The following is a 22,204-nucleotide window of genomic DNA, read 5'->3' as shown; positions in this document are numbered from 1 at the left end:
GTTTTGCTGCAGCATAGCCACACCCATCCAGTTATGTACTGTTTCTGGCTGTTCTCATGTAACAACAGCAGAGTTGTGGCAGAGTCAAGGGTCTGCAAAGTGTAAATATTTACTTTCTGGCCTTTAACAGAAAAGTTTGGCAATTCCTGCCTTAAACCACTCTTGAGCCATCACCTAAGCTAGGCATTTTCCTCCCTCAAACAAAACCAGGAGAGCCTCTGACAGCAAAAAGAAGAGGACACTGTCCTTGGATAGGCCACAGACATTGTCTGCTACACACAGCTATTGTTATGTGTTTTAGATGGAGACTGAGGGTCAGAAAAGGTAAGCTCAAATTCAGGGCTCTCTGACTTCATGCTTTTCTGATCATACCTTGTTTTTTGTGAGTTTTCTCATCTCTAAAGGAGCTGTGAGATATCCATCTGTTATTCAACTCTTACATGAGTTGCACAGAAGGGCAGGGAGCTAATGGATCTATCTTAATAGGTTCACAAGATAGTTAAGCATTTACTTTTAAATTGTATTTTAATGCCCATTTTCCATTTTACTCTCTTTCCACTACACATATACACAGGTTGGTAGACCCTGATCTACTTTAGGGTAGTTTTTTCTCATCTTTTCTCCCCAGCACTTCACATAGTGCCCAACACATAGTGAGGACTAAATATGTTTCTTTGTTGTACCCCCCGCCCCTGACTCCATAATGTCTCATACCATGTAAATATACACCGTTCATGCTTGCATGTATTATGTCCCCAGGAAGGCTATTAATTACATCAGTGGAAGGCTATTAATTACATTAATTACCGTGCACTAAACCTATACAGAATGACTAAATCACATCCCTGCCCCACCACTGGCCCCTTGGAACTGAAAGTGATTGCAGTTGCTCTGTTGAAGGGCAGCGTGAGTCACCTTCAGCCTGGCTGGTCAATGTCATCTCTGTGTGATGGCCACAGCATCTATATCAAGCTCAGGCTTCAGACTTGGGCTGCCTCTGTCCCTTCATTTTCTCTGCAACCTTGAAACAACGGCACAAGGGGTAGGAGAGCCAAAAACAGTGTACTCAGGGACAAAGGAAAAGGGCAAAGCTTTGAGACAAAAAGGAAGGCTTTCAAAAATTGGTTTTTTTTTTCTTCTTTTTCTTCTCATCCTTCTCCGTAACCCAACGTAAGGGGCATTGGGAGAAACCACATCCCTTCTTCCCATCTTCCGTTTCAGAAATCTTATGCTTCCTCTCTACCTCTCTGGCTTGCAGGTATTAGCCATTTCCTTAGCCTGGAAGATCCTTCTTCTCTCCCACCCTCATTCACCTTCATCAGGCTAACTCTTAAAGATTTACGTTCGAGTCAACTTCCTCCAAAAAGCCTTCCTCATTAGTTGAAGACGCCCCAGAGCATTCTGTGCATGGGGACCTAATCGTCCGCTTGTTTGTCTCTCGTATGAGTGTAGAAGCTAACTTTTGAGGAGCCGCATCCGGCTAATCCTACATGTTCAATTAAAAACTAGCAAATGAAAGAATGAAGAAGAGGAGGAAGAAGTCATTGGGCTCCTAACCCTTCCCCTGGGCAGGCCGGGATTCCTACCCACATGTGATTCCCTCTTCCCTGGAGGTTTCTATTTGCTTCTCAGTTTCTGAGGAAACTGTTAACCAGAACAAATATCTTTGTTTGTAGATTTTATCTGCATCCTTCACCACTGGGTGTCATTTTCCTCCATCTCTCCGGCCAGGCACTCCTCTGCTGTTCACCTCAGCTCTTTAAGTGGTGGAGCCTGGTCCTGGACAGAGTGCAAAAGCCACAGTGTAATCTCGTCTTCTTTCAGGGCCACTGACCAGAGGGAACAGAAAAGCACTGATTGGGCTCCCCTGATGCAGACTGGCCAGTGGCTCTGTAGTTTCCTTCTGTGTTTAAAATTCCTTATCTGGCCTTGCTAGCAAATCAGCAGGCCCACAGGTCAATGGAGGATTATCTCCGGAGCTGGCACTTCAAAGAGATATGCACACTCCACTCCCCTGGGTCAGATAGCTGTGTCAGTAAGAGGCCGGAGTAATTGGGATCACTCAGCTCAACACATAACACAACCCATTAGCTGTTTTTAAAAAGCAGGGTTTACTTTATTTTTTCCCATGATAAAGGTAATCAGTGCCGTTATAGTCCATTTGGCAAATAACAAAAAGTGGAAAGAAAAAAATTCCGTAACGATATACTGTGTTTGGTATGACTCGCTTTCATTGTCCACTAGGTCATTTCTTTAATAGTTGTGATTATATACATTTTACAATAAATATAAACTTGTATCTTGGCTTTTTTTCATTTAAAAACATAACAGGAATATTTCCACAATTTTTTACATTCTTGGATAAATATAGTTTCAATAGCGGCATAGTAAGTATAATTGACTAATTTGTTTCACAGTTTCCTCGTTGTTAGGTGTTTACATAGTTTCCAGTGATTTTTTGTCTGAATTGTTATGAATGTTATTGAACACATAAACCTTTTCTGTATGTTTACTTCTTTCCTAAGGCTAGATTCCTGGGAGAGATCAAATGAGATGAATATTTAAGTTCTTGGCTTATATTGCAAGATGATTTGATAGAAAGACTCTACTAGTTCATACTTCTATCAGCATGTTAGAGAATGCCAGTGTGTTACACCCTAGCCAAAACTAGATAGTCTTTTTCAATATTGTATATTTTTCTTATTTGATAGGAAAAATATCATAGGTGTAACTTGCATTTTTCCCATTATTAATGAGAGTAAATGTTTTTTCTCAAGTAAGTATTTCTTTTTGGACATCATCATCTATTTATGTCCTTTTTTACTTCTCCATTTGGTCCTTTAATACTGTTCTTGTTAACTTTCATGTGCATTCTGCTAGGAATTTACCCAAGGGATACAGGAGTACTGATGCATAGGGGCACTTGTACCCCAATGTTTATAGCAGCACTCTCAACAATAGCCAAATTATGGAAAGAGCCTAAATGTCCATCAACTGATGAATGGATAAAGAAATTGTGGTTTATATACACAATGGAGTACTACATGGCAATGAGAAAGAATGAAATATGGCCCTTTGTAGCAACGTGGGTGGAACTGGAGAGTGTTAGGCTAAGTGAAATAAGCCATACAGAGAAAGACAGATACCATATGGTTTCACTCTTATGTGGATCCTGAGAAACTTAACAGAAACCCATGGGGGAGGGGAAGGAAAAAAAAAAAAGGTTAGAGTGGGAGAGAGCCAAAGCATAAGAGACTCTTAAAAACTGAGAACAAAGTGAGGGTTGATGGGGGGTGGGAGGGAGGGGAGGGTGGGTGATGGGTAGTGAGGAGGGCACCTTTTGGGATGAGCACTGGGTGTTGTATGGAAACCAATTTGACAATAAATTTCATATATTGAAAAAAAATTAAAAAAATAAAAGAATTTGGGACAAAATCCCCAGAATTGATGGTTGATAAAAGATACATTAAATGCCTCATGGATTTATCACACTGAGTCACCTAAGTGACATGAGGGACTAAGTAAGCAGATCTGGTGTCTGAGATGCTCACGCTCTGGTTAGATAAGACTTACTATCACAGCCTGAATGAAAATAAACAATTCAAAAAATTAAAAAAAAAATTTCATGTGCATTGATTCTTATCTTCCACATATACTATAAATACTGTCTTTCCATTTGTTGTTTTCCGTTTCATTTCAGTTTGTTTAGGATACAGAATGAATTTTTTTTTGTACTTCAATGTATTGCTATTTAACTTTGTGTTATCTTTTGTGACTTTGAAAGTTAAATAGCCTTCCTCCCAGATATTTGATAACCATTCTTTTCTTTGTTTGCTTTGATTATGTTTGTTTGTTGGCTCAAGAGGGTAGTGATTAAGAACCCAAAATCTAGAGTCAGACTTCCTGAATTCAAATACCAACTCTACTGCCTGCCAGCTCTGCAATGTAGGGCAAGTTACTTAAACTCACAGCACCTCAATTTTTTCATCTACAAAATGGGGACTAATGAACACAGAACTCAAACATTTGTGATGATTAAATTAGATAATATATGTAAAGCATTTAGAATTGTTCCCAGAGGCTTATAGTAAGTGCTGTGTAAGTATTGTCTGTTAATATTTAATTGTTGTAGATTTATATCGTTTTAAAATCTATAGAGTTAAGCTCTCTCTCTTTTCCTGTTTTAAAAAATTGCTTATTTTGGGGTGCCTGGGGGCTCAGTCAGTTAAGCGTCCAACTTTGACTCAGGTCATGACTCACAGTTTGTGAGTTCAAGCCCCGCATCAGGCTCTGTGCTGACAGCTCAGAGCCTGGAGCCTGCTTCAGATTCTGTGTTTTCCTCTCTCTCTGCCCTTCCCCTGCTTGTGTCTCTCTTTCTCTGTCTTTCAAAAATAAATAAACATTAAAAAAAGTTTTTTTACATAAAAAATTGCTTATTTTTCAAAAATTTCTTGGATAGTTTTACTTCCTTGTTTTTCAGGATAAATCTCAGCCATGCTCCTAAAAAGATTTCCACTGAGAATTGTATTGGTCTTGCCCCATCTACTTTTGCATGGGCTCTACAAATCTGTGTAGAGGCATGGTTGAGAGGCAGTGGTGTAGTGGTTAAGAGCAAGAAAGCATCAGATACACCTGGGTTTGTGTGCATCTCAGTTCTGCCCCTTTCTAGCAGTCAAGTTACTTCCCTCAGATTCAGTTTCCTTATCTCTAAAGTAAAATAGGAATAGTAATAGTAGAAATTGCCATAACCCAAATGTCCACCAACCAATAAGGATAAACAACATATGATACATGTATACAATGGAATATTCTTTGGTTATATAAAGGAATCAAGTATGATATAGGCTACAACATGGATGAACCTTGAAAACATGCTCAGTCACATATTTTATGATTCCATTAATATGCAATGTACAGAATAGGCATATCTCTAGAGATGGAAAGTAGATTCATAGTTGCTTAGAGCTTGAGAAGATGCGGAAACTGGTGGGTACTAACTAAAGGACACCAGGTTTCTAGTGGAGTCTCATATGGTTTGAACTGATTGATGTATGAAGATTGTGTGCCTGCAGCCTCATTGCAAAGGAGACTAGCAACTACATTGGAAAATTTGCCACTTAAATATAGGAATTTTTCCTAACATAGAAAAGCTATTCAAAAGACAATGGTCAATCATGATTACAATCTTTACCTACTACAAGAACAAAGTCCCAGAAAACCCAAAATCTAAGGTGTGGGCAGAGGAAGAGGATCCAGAGAAGAATACAGAGGAGAAAGGATGATATAGATAGAAAGAAAATAAATAAAGAAAATTAATGGAAGAAAATAGATTAAAGACTTTCAAGAAGGAGGGAACAGTGATTAAGAAGGTTAGTTTTATACAGAAGTCAAATCGAATAGAAACTGAGAATTATCCACCGGCCTTAGCCATTAAGAGGTCATTCAGAGCCTTAGTAAGAGAAGCTTAAATAGTAGGGTGAGGAGGAACCCTAACTTCAGTGAGCTGAAAAGGAAATGGAAGATGATGTTATAAAGACATACACTCTCTCAAGATTTGGAGATTTTTGTCTCAACATGTGAGTGTTGTAATAAACATCATATTTAATCCTTAAAAAGCCTCATGAGGTAGGGGCTGTTACTATCTTATATTACAGATGTAAACAGGCTTTAAGACCCAAGGTCATGTAAGGGGCAGATCTGGGTCTCACACCCCAACATGTCTGACATCAGAGTAAGAAAGAACTCAGGCACTGGATCACACTGCCAACACTTATTCAGCTGTGTTTTAGGGCAATCCCCATAGTCACGGATTCTCAGAATAGGAAGGAATTTGAACTCTGTTTCACTTCTTGGTTCCACTTCATAGACCCTTAAAACCAGAATATATCTGGCTCCTCCCATCACACTATGTTCATTCCTCTGTTGTATTTGTTGTTGTTGTTTTTAATAATTTCTCCTTCTGGTAATAGAACTCTGATTTTTTTTTTCCTCTGAAGATTCCCCTATTCTTTCAATCTTCGTCCAGTTGCTTTAGCAGGTGCTGACTCTTATCTTTGTTCTCAGGGCTGAGCAAGTCACATAGTCTCGATCAATTACAATATGGCATCCCTGTGGCTGCTGTGAAAAGTTTAGGGATAAGCTTGCAAGCAAATCCAAGCCACTGCAACTCACATCCAAGACTTGTATCACTCTATTTTCTGTTAGACTTAAATCTGGGTGAATATAGACCTGGAGCTGTGGGAAGCCATCTTCCCTTCACATAAACTCTGCAGGTGAAGCCTACACTTGGGAGAACAGATCCAGAAAGTGGAGAGAGTTGGCTCCCGATGCACATTTGGATGAAGCCCCATTTAAGCCCAACACCACTTGTCTTTTCATTACATGAACTAATAATTTTTGTTTTTGTCAGTTTGAGTGGGATTTTCCATCACTTGATGCCAAGAAAGAGCTAATGCGTAGCTTATCATGGACTGCATAGTAGTTTCTCCTCCAATAGAATGTTAGTCAGAGTCCCCTAATACTGCCATATTGTTCTTTGTGCTTCACCCCCACCAATGCCTAGGATGATGTCTTATATGCAGCAAGTGTCCAGTAAATGCCTGATGGATTTAGTAGAATTGAGTGTGGACTGATTCTGCAGCATTCTCTACAAGATGCTTCAGAGAGACTTCCTGTTGTCACTTTTTTCTACTAACCACAAAACTAACCTGCAGAAGAAGTTTCAAATATTTGATCTTTCTGTTTGTTTGAATCCATGTTGAACCAGAATTTAGTGTGAACATGTACTTGGAATGCTTACTATTTGCTCCAACAAAATAGCTTGGAAGATGCAGAATGGATTGTTTTATCAGTGGCCCAGTAAAATGAAATCTTTATTTTCTGTCCTTTGTAAAAAACAAAAAACAAACAAAAACAAAAAACAAAACAAAAAAACAAAAACAAAAAACCAGTTTGTTTTTCTCTGGGGCTTGATTCCTTTTACATGAAGGGACTGACATTCTCTTCAATAAAAAAGGGGTAGAGATGGGAATGCAAACTGGTGCAGCCACTCTGGAGAAAAGTATGGAAGTTCCTCAAAAAATTAAAGATGGAACTACCCTACGACCCAGCAATTGCACTACTAGGTATTCATCTAAGGGATACAGGTATGCTCTTTTGAAGGGGCACATGCACCCCAATGTTTATAGCAGCGCTATTGACAATAGCCAAAGTATGATAAGTGTGTGTGTGTGTATTTATGTATATATATATATACATAAATACACACACACACACACAATGGAGTATTAATCAGCAATCAAAAAGAATGAAATCTTGCCATTTGCAACTACGTGGATGGAACTAGAAGGTATTATGCTAAGTGAAATTAGTCAGAGAAAGACAAATATATGACTTCACTCATATGAGGACTTTAAGATACAAAACAGATGAACATAAGGGAAGGGAAGCAAAAATATAAAAACAGGGTGGGGGACAAAATGTAAGAAACTCTTAAATATGGAGAACAAACAGAGGGTTACTGGAAGGGTTGTGGGACGAGGGATGGGCTAAATGGGTAAGAGGCATTAAGGAATCTACTCCTGAAATCATTGTTGCACTATATACTAACTTGGATGTAAATTAAAAAATAAATAAATTATTTAAAAATTATTTTTGTACAGTCAAAAATAGATAATTCAGATAGTTATTTAGGTAGTGCAGATTTGAAAAAAAAAACACCATCACTTTGCTGTGAATTATCAAACGATTATGACAAACCTAGGAGCTTATGTTCCCTAGGAGCTGCTAACATAGAGTTTAACCCTGAATTAATGTGAAAGATGTTACTTAATGAGATAATGTCATTGAGAGTAACTGAAAGTTCTTGGAACACAGAAGGACACTATGTAAATATAAGCTATTACCACTATCATTATTCATCAGAAAATCTGTCTAAAGGGTTACTCTGCCTACTGGATAGAATTTTCTTAACACTTTCATCTCTGATGATTAAAAAGAAAATCCTTAAGCCTATTTTAGTAAAGTTTTCATGTTTGGGGGGAAAAAATGGTAGAGAAATAGGACTTTTTCTATTTATTATTGTGAAAACTTGGCAGCAATTCTGTATTAAAATGTTCATGAGCTATTGCACTTGTACACAGTTTAGGATTTTTAATATGGATTGTTGTAATGAAGAACCATTCATGGCCAAGAGAGAAAGGATCTAAGACTTTTTAAGGAAAGGAGTGAGTCTAGAAATCAGAGGTGAAGTTAACATGAAATTAAGTAGCGTGGTCAATTCAGTGCAATGTGGATGTGGGCTATGTGAGATGTGGCTGAGGTAGGTAGCACGGCCAAGCATTGTGGCTCCTGGGAGTCCAAGAGGAAACAGTCAAGGCAGCAGTGAAGTAATATGGAATCAGATGCTGCTGCCACCTCCATCCACATTCCTGATTGTGACTTGTTTGGCCTCTGATCACAGCTGCCTTTGATTTATATATTTATTGAAGTACCCACTAGCAACTCTACAGCTTGGAAACTGTCTCCATTATAAAGGCATCTACCATTTATCCACCCATTCATCTGTTCATCCAACTGTTCATTCAACTACCATTTGTTGAGTGCCCACTATGGCCAGGCCATATGCCCAGTGCTCATTGTGTGGTAAGCTTGCTTCTACCATAGAATACCAAACAAAGTCTGTTTTCTCTCAAAAACCTTATCTCAGCATAAACATGCTCACTTACCCTGTTCGCCATGTAAAAGAAAAAGGAAAGGAATGCTTTTTCTTATAATTGGGGTTGGGGTGGGCATTAGAGTTTTGACTGGGGTCTACTTTTTACTAACAATGGCCATGTTGAATACCCATGAACTATCATGGTACACAAGGCTCTCCAGTCTGACCCTGACCTGTTTGACCTGTTTCCTCTCTTACCACTTCCTACTCTCTATCAAAACAACCATACCAAATTTCTGAGCATTCCCAAAACATAGCATGCTTTTGTAAGCTTTTTTGTCTTTTTGTAAATGCCAGTCATTTTGCCTGGAAAACCCCTATCCATCCTTTAAGAATCCACTCATTTGTCACTTCTGTGACACTCTCAGTCACTTCCTCAAAAGATTAATTCCTCCAGGGGCGCCTGGGTGGCGCAGTCGGTTAAGCGTCCGACTTCATCCAGGTCACGATCTCGCGGTCCGGGAGTTCGAGCCCCGCGTCGGGCTCTGGGCTGATGGCTCAGAGCCTGTAGCCTGTTTCCGATTCTGTGTCTCCCTCTCTCTCTGCCCCTCCCCCGTTCATGCTCTGTCTCTCTCTGTCCCAAAAATAAAATAAACGTTGAAAAAAAAAAAATTAAAAAAAAAAAAAAAAAGATTAATTCCTCCATTCTGGTTGTCAGTACTGGTTGTTGTTGGAACTTAAAGTCTATCGTAAGTTCAAGAAGTTGGAAACCTATGAAATAAACCACCCATGTAATTCTGAAATGCTAAAGACAATGAATAAAAGCAGACATGAAGAATCACCTAGAGATAGGAAAGTTCCCAAACCTATAGGATTTGACTGTAACTTGATTGATAGAAAAACATTACAACTCCAAGAGAGATTGTTCAGTTGCAAAGCACAGAATAGGAGTCTGAGCAGCAAATGTGCATGTTTCCCATCTCAGGATTGCCCCGGGGATGAAATTCCCTTTCTGGAGATAAACGTTGAATTATTTCCAGGTCTAATAACAAGGCTCTTCCTACTGTGGACAGATACAGGACATTATCAATTTCCATTCCCACCAGCAACACATTCTTACTGTGAGAAACATGTAACAGAATTTCTTAGCCAGGTTCACAAAGCAATGATTAGGATTATAATTAGACTTCCTGTGCAGCTTAATAACAAGGAGCAAAAGAGTTCTTCAATACAATGCTAATATTCTAATCTATTTGACAGTTTCATTGGTCTTTGAAGATTATTAAATCATGCTGGTATCTGTTTTTAGCCTCATGTGAAATTTATTTATCACGAGTCACTGGCAAGCCCCCATCATCCCTGAGCATGGAACTCAGCATGCATATGGACTAGGGAAGCAGAGGAAGAAATCTTGGAAGTTGGCGATCACTGAAACACAGACCAGCAGTTCTCAACCCTTTATTCCACAACACACATGGTAAATGCTATTCACGTGAACAGTTCCCATGGGCAGTCCCAGGCGAATATGAATTCCAGGGTGCTGGTTCTAACTCCATTTCTGTCTTTTCCACTTAAGAAAGCATATTAGAATACAAGTGAGTACAAGGTTGCCATAGAGATGACCTTGAATCTGCTCTTGTTTTTAAAAAGCAAATTACTCTTACTGTTTTTGTCCAGCAGCCTTACTCTCCTCTGTCCAGTTTTGAGGGTGAAATCTGCAAAGGACTTTAGCAGGTAAGTGACATGATTATATTTGTATTTTAGAAACACAAAATGGCAGCTAAAATTGAGAATGCTCCTGCGCTATTTGGGCAGGAGGTGGATGGTCTAAATCAAAGTTGTGGGAATGAGGATGGAGAAGAAAGGATAGATTGAGAGCTGCGTAGGGTAGAATGAATAGAATGGCCAGATATTGGGGTAGGGTGGGGTGAGAGAAGAGAAGGCATAGATAAAGTCAGCTTGCTTGAATGACTGGGGAATTGTAATACCACTAACAGGAAAAGAACCATAGGAAAAGGAGCTGGTTTGGGTGAGAGAGGACTTTATATCCACTAGGTTGTGGTTCCCAAGGCAAATCCAGACATCAAGTAAGATGTCAAAAATGCAGGGGCGCCTGGGTGGCTCATTCTCTTGAGCATCTGACTCTTGGTTTCGGCTCAGGTCATCATCTCCTGGTTCGTGGGTTCCAGCCCCACATCAGGCTCTGTGCTGGCAGTGCAGTCTGCTTGGGATTCTCTCTCTCTGCCCCTCCCTGCTCATGCTCATTTGCTCGCTCTCTCTCCCTCTCTGTCAAGGTAAATAAATAAATTTGAAAAAAAAAACATGTCAAACATGCAGGTCTGGAGATTCAGATAGAACTGCAAATATAAATGTAAATAAGGGTAATTAGATTATTGATCATAACTGAAGTCAAAGGAGTAGTGCATGAGGTGAAAAGGAAAAACAGGTAGAGGATTGAATCTACAAATGGTAACATGAAAGGGCTGACCAACAGAGGAAGAAGCCAGCTAAGAAAGTTGGGAGATGTCGAGATTCATCAGAAGAATCAGGAGAATGGATTGCCTTGGAAACAAAGAGAGGAGAAAATTCCAAAAAGAAGAGAGTGTTCAGTGATGTCAGATACTCCAGAGAAAGCAGAAGCAACAATGCAAAGTATTCATTGCCTTGGCAATGAGAAGGCTATTGAAGATCTTGACAACAACATCCAGAGTGTGGAGCACGGGCAGCAGATTGCAGTGGGTTCATGTGTGAACATGAAAAAAGGAGAAGAAGGAAGTTGAGGTGATAAAGGGAATAATAATAAATAGTGATAGATAACATTTATTATGTGTCAGGCATAGTGCCTGACCTATAAATTCTCATTTCATTTTATGAACTATGTTTAATTATAATCCCTTTTTATACCTCAGAAACATACTTCAGGTCATGATCTCAAAGTTTGTGGGATCAAACTCAGTCAGTGCAGAGCCTGCTTGGAGTGCAGAGTTGCTGAAGATCACCCAACTAAGAGGTTGTAAAAACATGATTCAAGCCTAGTGCTGACGGACCCAAAGCCTAAGACCTTGACTACCACACTGGGGCCAGAAGAGAAGGTGAAGCCAGGGGATATTTTTGTCTGGTTATAAAGGTATAAATGGAATGTTTCTTCTGAAATGGTAGATTTGGTTTTTTAATCATAAAAGTCATGCACATACACAAAATCACAAGGAACTAGTTTCTTTGAATTGTTACTCTGATTTCATGTCTGGAATCAGTTGATAATGAGCCACTCTAGTTCTTTCAGTATCAAACCTTTGCACTCAGGCAGCAAACTGGTTAGTTATTAATTAATATGCATTGAGCAATGAACTTAAAGTGGAAGTAAGACATCAGCCTCAACTTCTTGGACCCTTAGAAAAAGCAACAGGTAAAATACAGCGAGGAAGAGAGTTCCAGATTCACCTCAGTGTTTCTGACCTAAGCTGAAGGTGGCCCAGAAAGGTATTTAAATTTTTTTTTCATGTTTATTTTATTTTGAGAGAGACAGAGAGAGAGAGAGAGAGAGAGAGAGAGAGAGAGAGTGAGAGCATGATCAGGGGCAGGCAGAGAGAGGGAGAGAGAGAGAATCCCAAGAAGGCTCTACAGTGTCAGCACAGAGCTCGACGTGGGGCTTGAACCCACAAACCATGAGATTGTGACCTGAGCCAAAATCAAGAGTCAGATGCCCAAGTGCCCCTGCCCAGAAAGGTATTTTGATTAGTGTTCCTGTGGGGATTCAAGTCCATTCTCAAGGTGGCCTTGGAGACTGTTTCACACTCGGACTCTGGGTTCTCCAGATTCAATCTAGAAAGACCTGAATTCTCAATTTTATTGAGAAATTAGACTTCTAGAGATCTCTGGGTTTCATGGATTGCCCATTATGTGCCACCTATGTGGCAGATGTTCTGAATGTATAAAGCTAGCTGATGATAATAAAGAGGAAGATACTTTACCATTGGAAAGTCCAATATTACTCTCCCCTGAATTATTCAAGAATTCAAAACATTTCCATGATCCAAAGGGTCATAACCCTCTTCCAGAAGTCAGGTTGAGAAAACTGGTGAGATAATGTGAACCTCAAAGAGAAAGGGTCAGAGACCCTTTCTTCTCTTCTCTTCTCTTTGTCCTAGGGCTGCCTTCTTGTACAATTCTAGGGACATCATTTATATTGACCATTTATATTATTCAGAAGGAAGGATATCCCTTGAAGCACATCTCCAAAGAATATTTACTTTCATCACAACAGATTACAATATGGGGGCACCTGGGTGTCTCAGTCAGTTGAGTGTCCGAGTCTTGATTTTGGCTCAAGTCATGATCTCAAAGTTCGTGGGATCAAACCCAGCACAGAGCCTGTCAGTGCAGAGCCTGATTGGGTTTTTCTCTCTCACTCTCTCTCTGCCCCTCCCTTGCTCAAGTGCACACACTCTCTTTCTCTCAAAAGAAACAAACAAACAAACAAACAAAAAACCCCAACCAGATTACACTATGAGTGGTGCCCCCTGGTGTTGTGCAACTCAGCACCAACTTTCCTACCTAACCCCAATCCCAGCTTTCTATTCAAGAGGAATGAGAAAGAACAGATATTTCAAGACTAAGACAACCTATTATTCCTTCTTCCAAGGCAGTAGGTCTCTTGTCATTGCAAAACTAAGAAGTGACTCTTGTGGGGTGCCTGGGTGGCTCTGTTAGTTAAGCAACTGACTTCGGCTCAGGTCATGAACTCATGGTTTGTGAGTTCAGCTCAGGTCATGAGCTCATGGTTTGTGAGTTCGAGCCCGCATAGGGCTCTGTGCTGACAGCTAGGAACCTGGAGCCTGCTTCAGATTCCGTGTGTCCCTTGCTCTGCCCCTCCCCTGCTCAAGCTCTGTCTCTGTCTCTCTCTGTCTCAAAAATAAACATTAAAAGAAAAAAAGAAGTGACTCTTGCAAAACAAGTGACTCTTGCAAAACAAAGATCTTTTCAAAGTGATTTTCTGAAGCTTTTTTTTTTATCTATTTAAAATGTTTTTAACATTTATTCATTTTTTGAGAGACAGAGGCAGAGCGTGAATGGGGGAGGGGCAGAGAGAGAGGGAGACAAAGAATCCGAAGCAGGCTCCAGGCTCTGAACTGACAGCACAGAGTCCGTTGTGGGGCTGGAACCCACGGACTGTGAGATCATGACCTGAGCCGAAGTCGGATGCCCCACCGACTGAGCCACCCAGGTGCTCCTGAAGCTTGTTTTTAAAAAATAAGATATTTTCTGCTCCTTCAGGCACCTTCATTACACAAAAAATAATAGCTACCATTTATTCAGCGGATGTGGCACAAATACTTTATATGCATTATCTCTTTTTTCTTGAGATAGAATTCTGACTCTAATAGTGGAGTTAAAATGTACAGATGAGAATGCAAGGTAGAATGTGTAAAAAATTATGTGAGTGAGGTATAAAGCACCAAGAGAGCCCAGAGGAGGGGGGATTATTTCCAGTCAGAGAGGCTCATTCAGTCAACATTCAGTATGTAATTATTGCATGACTTTTACATCCTGGTCTCAAGAATCTTACAGACCATGGGGGGAAAGGACGAAGAAACAGATCATCTTGACAGTGTCATGTCATCTGATGACTGCAATCTGGCCATCAGGGCAGGCTCCTTGGAAGAGGGGGCATATGAGCTACAGCATTGAAGGTTTGGGGAGCTTCTAAACAGACAAAGATAGGGATCTCTGATATCCCAGGGTGGCACCTGGATCTCATTACAACAGCTCCATCCTCTAGAAGAGGAAGAGAAACAAGGGGTTGTTAACTTTCCCGTTCAATTCTCCTCCAAGGCCCTAATTTTGAAGCCTTTAATGGTAACCAGTCCTTCCCCTTTGTGCAACTGGCTTTCCTCCCATGGAAGATTGCACTGCACTTTCCCCTACTTAGCGCCATTCAGCCTGTGACCTCCTCTCCAATTTACCAATCGTGATTCACATCCTCCACCTTTTCTCCCACTGAGAAGAAACAGCCCACTTTTGGACTTTCAAACCTCCTGGAAAAAGGCCAAGCTTCCATAAACTCCAGAATATTATTGTGTGAATTAAAATATTCACATGGTATTAACCATGCAGTTACTCCAACATTTATTTTGGAAAATATTACATTTGGAAAATGGGAAGTATTCCAGAGCATTCTCTTACCTTGAAATATCAGTAGACACAAGGGGATTTAAGGATCATTTCTTGCTCAAAAGTTAGAAAAGAATCTGTACAATTAGATACATAAAATTGCCTTAAATAACATTAGTTAAGGGCTCTGGGGCTTAAAAAACGCCTATAGAATATTTGTGGAGAAATTTGGGGCAAAAGGCTGCAATTCTAACTCACTGAAGCAAGCTTTCAAAACGCCTTTGAGTTAAATCCCAGTTGGCTCTTATTGTACATTTCTCTTCCAATCACTGATGATTAGACCTTGCTCAGTTGCACATTTTCCAAGATCTTACATGCTTCAAACTCCATCCCTCTGGCTACAAGAGGCAAAGCAGTCTAGATCCCTAGTGAGAACTATATCTAAACCTCAAGCCCCAGAGACTTAGGGGCCCAGTGGGCTCATCGTGTTTCCCTTACTCTCCTCTCTCTTCCATCTGTTTCTTCTCAGTTTGGTTTTGTAACGCTAAAGTCACAAGAGAAGAGTGCCAGGGGTCAGTTGTCCCAAAGGGATCTTCTTATGCACCTCTTCCTTTAATGTGGCTCGGCTCCCATTGCCTACGATATGTTTGCAGTGGCTATGATACAAGTGAGATTGGAGGGCACTGAGGAAAAAGGTCAGGAGTAATGGACAGGTTGCAGTCCTTCTTGTGTGTTCTTTCAGCCTTTGAAATTTGATAATTCTTGAGACACAACATTGTCCATGATCCCATTTATGAGAAAGAAGTCCCACCCCCGCCAAACACACATGTGTGTGAGTGTGTGTGTGAGTGTGTGTGTGTGTGTGTAAATGAATAAAGAACAAGTAGGACATATGCCAACACACAACAACGGTTACCTCTGAGAAAGGAAGTGTAAATAGATAAGAGCACACCACTGATTTACATATGTCACCTTTTTACATTGACATTTTATTTGTGTAGTGTGTAAATAAACATAAAGAAAAATGATTACAATAAAGTAAAAATATGTTTTTAAAAACAACTAAGTAAGATTCTTTATAGTGATATAGAAGGCTACCCAAGAAATGTTAAATTAAAAATAGCAAGTTTAAGTGGTAAATATCCTAAGTTCTCTTTTGGGGAAAGATGTAAACATACACACACATAATTGGCAGTCTGTGCATAGAAACATTCTGAGGAAGATATACCAAATTATTGCTGTGGTTATGTCTGGGAGATGGAGATGCAGGCAGGCATTGTAATTTTCTACACTGGATAGTCTCTAGAATGTTTAAAATTTTCAATATTAGCGTTTATTGATTTTCCTAACAAGCTGGCTGACGTAGGATTATGCCCTTTTCCTAGATATTGCCCTCAAGAGACTGGCTGTTTCAACGGACCAACATGTAATGCTGTGTTGACTGATCTGAACAACTAACTCACATCCCAATTCAAATGATACTGTTCGTGGCAGGTTCTGGTTTAATAAAGATCCCAGCTTTTACCTGTTCTTACCTTAAATAAACAGGTCCTTCTGCTACAAGTTCCCTCTTCCTCTTCTCCTGGTAAACTTCTTTTTAAAAAAAAAAAAACTTTATGATTTATTTTTGAGAGAGAGAAGGAGAGGGAGAGGGAGAGGGAGAGGGAGAGGGAGAGAGAGAGAGAGAGAGAGAGAGAGAGAGAGAGAGAGAGAGAATCCTATGACCCCAGGATCATGACCTGAGCCACAATCAAGAGTCAGACACATAACAGACTAAGCCACCCAGGTGCCCCTATTTATCCTTTACAACCCGCTCAACTATTAGCTTTCTCCAACTCCCCAGGTAGAATGACTAATTTCCACTTTGCCCCCATAGCATTTACACATTTCCCCATTTCCACGAGTTACTCCATGTATGCTAGTTCCTTTTCTCAACCTCGGTCTCCTCTTCTGGATTGTTAGCTCTCAGAGCAAGGATAGTATCTTATTTTCTATGTATCTATGTTTCTATGTTTCTATGTATCTGTCTCATGGACAGATTTACTAAGTAAATAATTTACTAAGCAAATAGTAAAATTATTTAGTAAATATTTAGTTAAAATGGTTGGTTTCTGCAGCATAAGCTTCCTAGTATAAGTATATGGCTTCCTAGTATAAGAGTTGTAAATCTAGTGGACCCCAAACATGGCTATTATTAGAATCTCCCGAGGGAGCATTTAAAAACACAGGTACTGATGTTCCACTAGAGCTATTCTTAATTCAGATCTCCCAGATGATTCTTTCTTTCTCTGCCTCTTCCCTCTCCTCTTTCCATTGTTTTCCTTCCTAAACAATTCAGTCCTGGACCTGAACAAGGTAGACAGTCATATGGTGGTGGGGAGATGGAGACCCAGGGTGGGGTTAAAACCTAAGCTAGATGAATAGTGTACCTGGGTGGGAGGGTGATGTCAGATCCAGTTACCTGGATGGTATGGATGTCAGAGACTCAGCAGAGTGAGAAGGGCATTCACAGAGGATGATGCAGTGGGGGCCTGGGAAGGAGCATCAGAGCCTAACAGAGTCAGGAGGGTATCCCCATGGGGTGTCCAGGCAAGATGAGAGGTTGTGTCTCAGTGCAGCATCTTCCTGCTTGGATGAAGTGCCAGAGCCCCAGAAGCATGAGGAGGGAACCATATAGGTGTTGGGGACCAGGGTAAGAAAAAATTAGTAAGTAAATAAGTAAATTTATTGATGGGAATTCTCTTACTATCGGACAGTTACAAATATGGAAGAGGAGGAAACTGGAATGAATCTTACAGTGTCAGATTGTCATTGGAGGCTTTCATAGTTTTCAATATAAAAATAAATACAGAAATAAGTATAGATGTAAATAGTGTGTATGTGCAAATATATACAAATATGTATGTGTGTATATATATGCATATTTATGTGTGTATCCGTGTACATTTATACATATATATCTGTGTGTGTATATATACACACTGACCTCACTGACCTCCTAAATGGTCAGTGTATACCTTCCAGGGTTCTCAGAAGATCTAGAAGAAGGGAAAGGGACCCTAATAAAGGGATACCAGATTCCACACTAATCTAGCACTAGGGGGCTCAAGTCATTCTTCCTTTAATTGAAAAAGTTGGTTATGTGATCTTCATTCTACCTTCAACATTGAGCAGTTTATACCAGCTCCATGCCAATGGATTTGCTTTGGTTGCTACCGTACTGCTTGGCACATGCTGGCATCCAGTACATGACTACCAACAAATGCATAAACAGAATGTGATCAATATGATTTCCACAGATTTGGTTGGGAACCCATTTCAGGCCTGCTTTTGTAGTCTGCAAACCTTATGTTAAACAGGTTACTAAGATACAAAGACTACATTTTATAGTGCATTCCAGATGCATGTACCCAGTCTCACAGACCTCACCAGACTGTGATTAAAAATGAGGTCAGGTTTACCTTGTGATGTTCAAATTACTGTGGCTCAAACTTTCATCTTATCTGATGACAGGAAGTTTCATCTTTTATGAGACTCCCCTCCACAAGTAGGTCTTTGCACTTCCCAGCTGTTCACGCATCCCACAAATTCACACTGTCCCAGCCACCTCTGTGGTCCCAGATTGTTCATCACAGATCCCCACTGCCGCTTCTGACTTCTATCACTCCACGACTGAAGCTACCACAGCTATGCTGGCCTCAAGAAAAGGCTTTGCTTCCCTTCCCTAAATGTTCCCAAAGGTAAACAAAGACCTTTAATTTCCCACATCATGACATTTAGCAAAATTTTACAGAATGTTTAAGGATGAGAGGAAGGAATTATAAAACTGCCAAACTTACAGATGGCTATGAATTCTGAATGCTTTTTGTCCACAAGCCAATGCATAGGTTGTCTTAGGGCTGTGGAGGTGCCTTCCAGCCTAGTTCCCAGGCTTAGACTATCTGGGAGGGTCTGCATTTCTTTTTCCTTTGGGGGTAACTTCCAGTGAATTTGCCCTCCTGCAAGTCCGGGCCCCAATATCCAGAAGCCCAGGAAGAGAGCACTTTTCTCCCTGTGTTCTCTGTGGTCTCAGTCCGCCTCCCCATCCACATCCTCTGAGGAAACCCCAGCCCTCCCCCACTCACGGAGTCAGGTCCATTTCTATGTCCTCTGTGAGATCATCACATAAAAGCAAAATACCCAGTGGACAACATTTCCCAGGTCTGTGTTTGAATATTACCACGTGTTATAGGCCAGTATTTTCGTACTAAGCCTCACCCAGTCTCCTTTCTTTTTATGAAATTTTATCCACATGAGGTAAAAAACCAGAACTATAGCTTCCTGGTAGTCCCTAACGTCTTTACTATTCAGTCTCCTGTGAGACGCTTTTAACGGGAAGTACAAACATTCAACTAAAATAAATAACGCTGTGTAGGCTGGGGGTGTCTACACCAACACCTGAAAGGAAATATTCCTCCAAAGGTGTCATAAACCACAGGGATGCAGCTCTGCCCACACTAAAGGCAATTTTTAATATTATTATGCAGAACAGTTTCGATCTCTGGAGCCACAGCTGTCAAACTTCCATTCCAGAAAAAGGCCTTGTTCATTTAACCTTGTCCCTTTAGATCATTTCCCCCAAACCAAGGGTGAATCTGATTCACGATGGATGAAAATTTCCACTTCTTGAAAAACTACTTAAGATATGAAATTACAATGTTCAAGCTACTCTGCCCACCCCCACCTTCTAAAATCTCAGGCACATTTCTGTCAAGGCTCTAGTTACAAGTGCTACGTGGCTGTCTACCTCCAGAGGTCTCTTTCTTTCCAAGGGTCTCATTCACTGGGGAGTCCAAGCTCTAAGGTGAAGGGGACACAGCCTTTTCCCTGCCACATAAATATGGAATGAATTTTGATTTATTTTCCTTGAACCTTAGATACCTTGTCAACAGTCATTCAAAAAGAATTTTATAAAGGTAAAAGAATTACAGTTAGCCAAATTGTGAAATTGAGATTCTTTAGGGAGTCGATTTCTGTAGTCATAGGTCATGCAGAATTAAATGAATTTGGAGGTGTGGACTTTAGTGGGTTTAGGTTGTGGAGATTGTCAACTCAGATAAATTGAAGCAAAAGGTGGATTTTCTCCACACATTTCTGAATAGACTTTAGGATTCTATAATTCACAACAGCTGGCAAGTGCTCACATCTATTTTTCTTTTTATTGGCGACCAGCCCAAACAATAAAAATGGATTTTTTGCCAATCATAAACTTAAAAATCATCAATGGAGAATGCCATTTTTAATTTTAAAATGCACTGTAATACATATATACAGTATGCAGAAAAGGAGTCCTAGAGAACTTTCTATTCTTTTTTCTCAACTTCAGTTCCATTCATTCAAACATTTACTGCCTACTAAGTGCCAGGGGCTGTGCTATGAATGAAATGAATGAATGTTGCTATAAATGAAGTTGCTATCAAGAGGAAAAAGCAAAGCTGCCCTTGAGTTCCTTACCACCCAGGTAAGGGATAGAGGTGCATGGGTTGGCAGGAAACTGTGTTAAAATATTAAAATAAAAAGTCTGTTCTCAGTTAATAACAGGTGCAAAGTATGTGTTGTGGAGGCACTGATGAGAGCGACTAACTCTATCTAGAAAACTTCCCAGACAAGGTGCATTGGGTCTGATCTTGAAAGGTGAGTAGAGAGTCACCATAAGAGGGGGAGCAGAATTCAGTATTTGTTTGATACCTAGTCTTCCTACTAGACTGGCTGTTAGCATCATGTGGGGGAAGGACCGGGCCTTGTTCACTGTTTTATGCCTGGCACCCAGCTCAGCACGTGGCACACATCAAATGTTCTCAAATATTTGTTGACTAAATGACTGAAAGTATCTTAGGCAGAGAGAACCATGCATACAATAGCAAATAAATAACACAATGATTTTTTTAGACAGTGGTTTATAACATCAGCACCATTAGCTTCTGGAAAGGAAGGAGGTAAGTCCTAAGGTAACTCAGAAAAAACAAGCTGTAGAGGAGAAGAAGCCAGACCTGGGTTCTAGTTCCAGCCCTGTTATTAACTAGTTACATGACCTCGAATCAGTGATTACCCTGTACCACCCTCCATTTTCTCACTTGTAAACTAGCTATGTAAGAGCTTATTCTAATGATATTATATACTGTAAAAAAAGAAAAAAATTAATAGAAGGGGAAAGAATGTAGCATTGCCTCTTCTTCTTTTTTTAAGTGCAAATTAATACCTGCGTCCCAGCTTTTAGATGGTAGATGGAGTACATACTTATCATTTCTCCCTCCCTCATCAAAATTGTAGGACTCAAAAAGAATAGATTAGTAAATGTTCAAAAACGGGGAAGGGACTTTTTTTTTGGATCAGAAGCTGTGATCATATGAGAAACCAGAGCAGGGAGCTGAGGCTCCTGCTATCTCAGAGTTACTACTTTTGGTCCTGGGCCGCCTAACTGGAGGCCTTATAGTTCTAATCTAACCAGAGAGATGAAGAGATAAGAGGCTGATACTGGAAGGCATTGAAGTTACAGAGATCTTATCATCAATCTCATGCAGGTGTTTTAAAAATGTTTTGTGCCATGGATCTCTTCAGCAGATTAGTGAATACTGTGGATCCCTTCTGTCTTAGGTCTAATTGGGCTGCTCTAAAAAAATACCACCCACTGGGTAGCTTATAACTGAAGTTTGTTTCTCATAGCTCTGGAGGTTTGGAAATCCAAGATCTAGGTGCCCGAATGGTTCTCGTGAGGGTATTCCTAGCGGGTAGTGTGTCCTCATCTTGTGGAACGGGTAAGAGACCTCTCTGGGGTCTCTTTTATAAGGGCACTAATCTCATTCATGAGGGCTCCACTCTCATAACCTAAGCTCTTCCCAAAGACCCCATCTGCTAATACCATTACATTGGGCATTAGACTTAAATTTTTTTTTAATGTTTATTTTGAGAGAGAGAGAGAGAGAGGAGAGAGAGCACGCGAAAGAGCAAGTGAGCATGGGGGTGGGGTAGTGAGGGAGACACAGAATCCGAAACAGGCTCCAGCAGGCTCTGAGCTGTCAGCACAGAAACTGACGTGGGGCTCAAACCCACGAAGCAGGAGAACATGACCTAAGCCAAAATCAGATGCTTAACCACCTGAGCCACCCAGGTTCTCCAGGCATTAGACTTTTAACATATGAATTTGGGGAGACATAAACATTCAGACCATAACACCTTCCTAGAACATTACCTTTAAATGTATGAAATAAAATATATAGGATTATAAAAGATATCAATTATATTTAAGTGCAATTTCATAATAGTAAAAATTTTGTGATATATTAACATTAACAAATCAAATAACAAGATCTGATAGCTTACTATGATTTTTGACATATCTTCTACAGTTATAATATAATATGAAAATATCTGTGATTTCTACTGGTGATAACGTCATAA

At 40.1% G+C, this 22,204-nt stretch overlaps 1 protein-coding gene across 1 annotated transcript in view; it reads left to right on the top strand.

The window, feature by feature from the left end:
- The window catches only part of TMEM135 (transmembrane protein 135), a 449,569-nt gene that overhangs the window by 30,846 nt on the left and 396,519 nt on the right, over positions 1 to 22,204 (top strand). Inside the window, exon 3 of the mRNA XM_047878354.1 lies at positions 10,334 to 10,390. The gene's annotated coding sequence lies outside the window, so the exon portion shown is untranslated. The remainder of the gene's footprint in view (positions 1 to 10,333; positions 10,391 to 22,204) is intronic.

This window comes from Prionailurus viverrinus, chromosome D1 (genome assembly GCF_022837055.1).
Source record: "Prionailurus viverrinus isolate Anna chromosome D1, UM_Priviv_1.0, whole genome shotgun sequence".
Taxonomy (NCBI): Eukaryota; Metazoa; Chordata; class Mammalia; order Carnivora; family Felidae; genus Prionailurus; species Prionailurus viverrinus.
The sequence above is the reverse complement of the archived record's forward strand: the minus strand, read 5'-3'. Positions and strand labels throughout refer to the sequence as shown.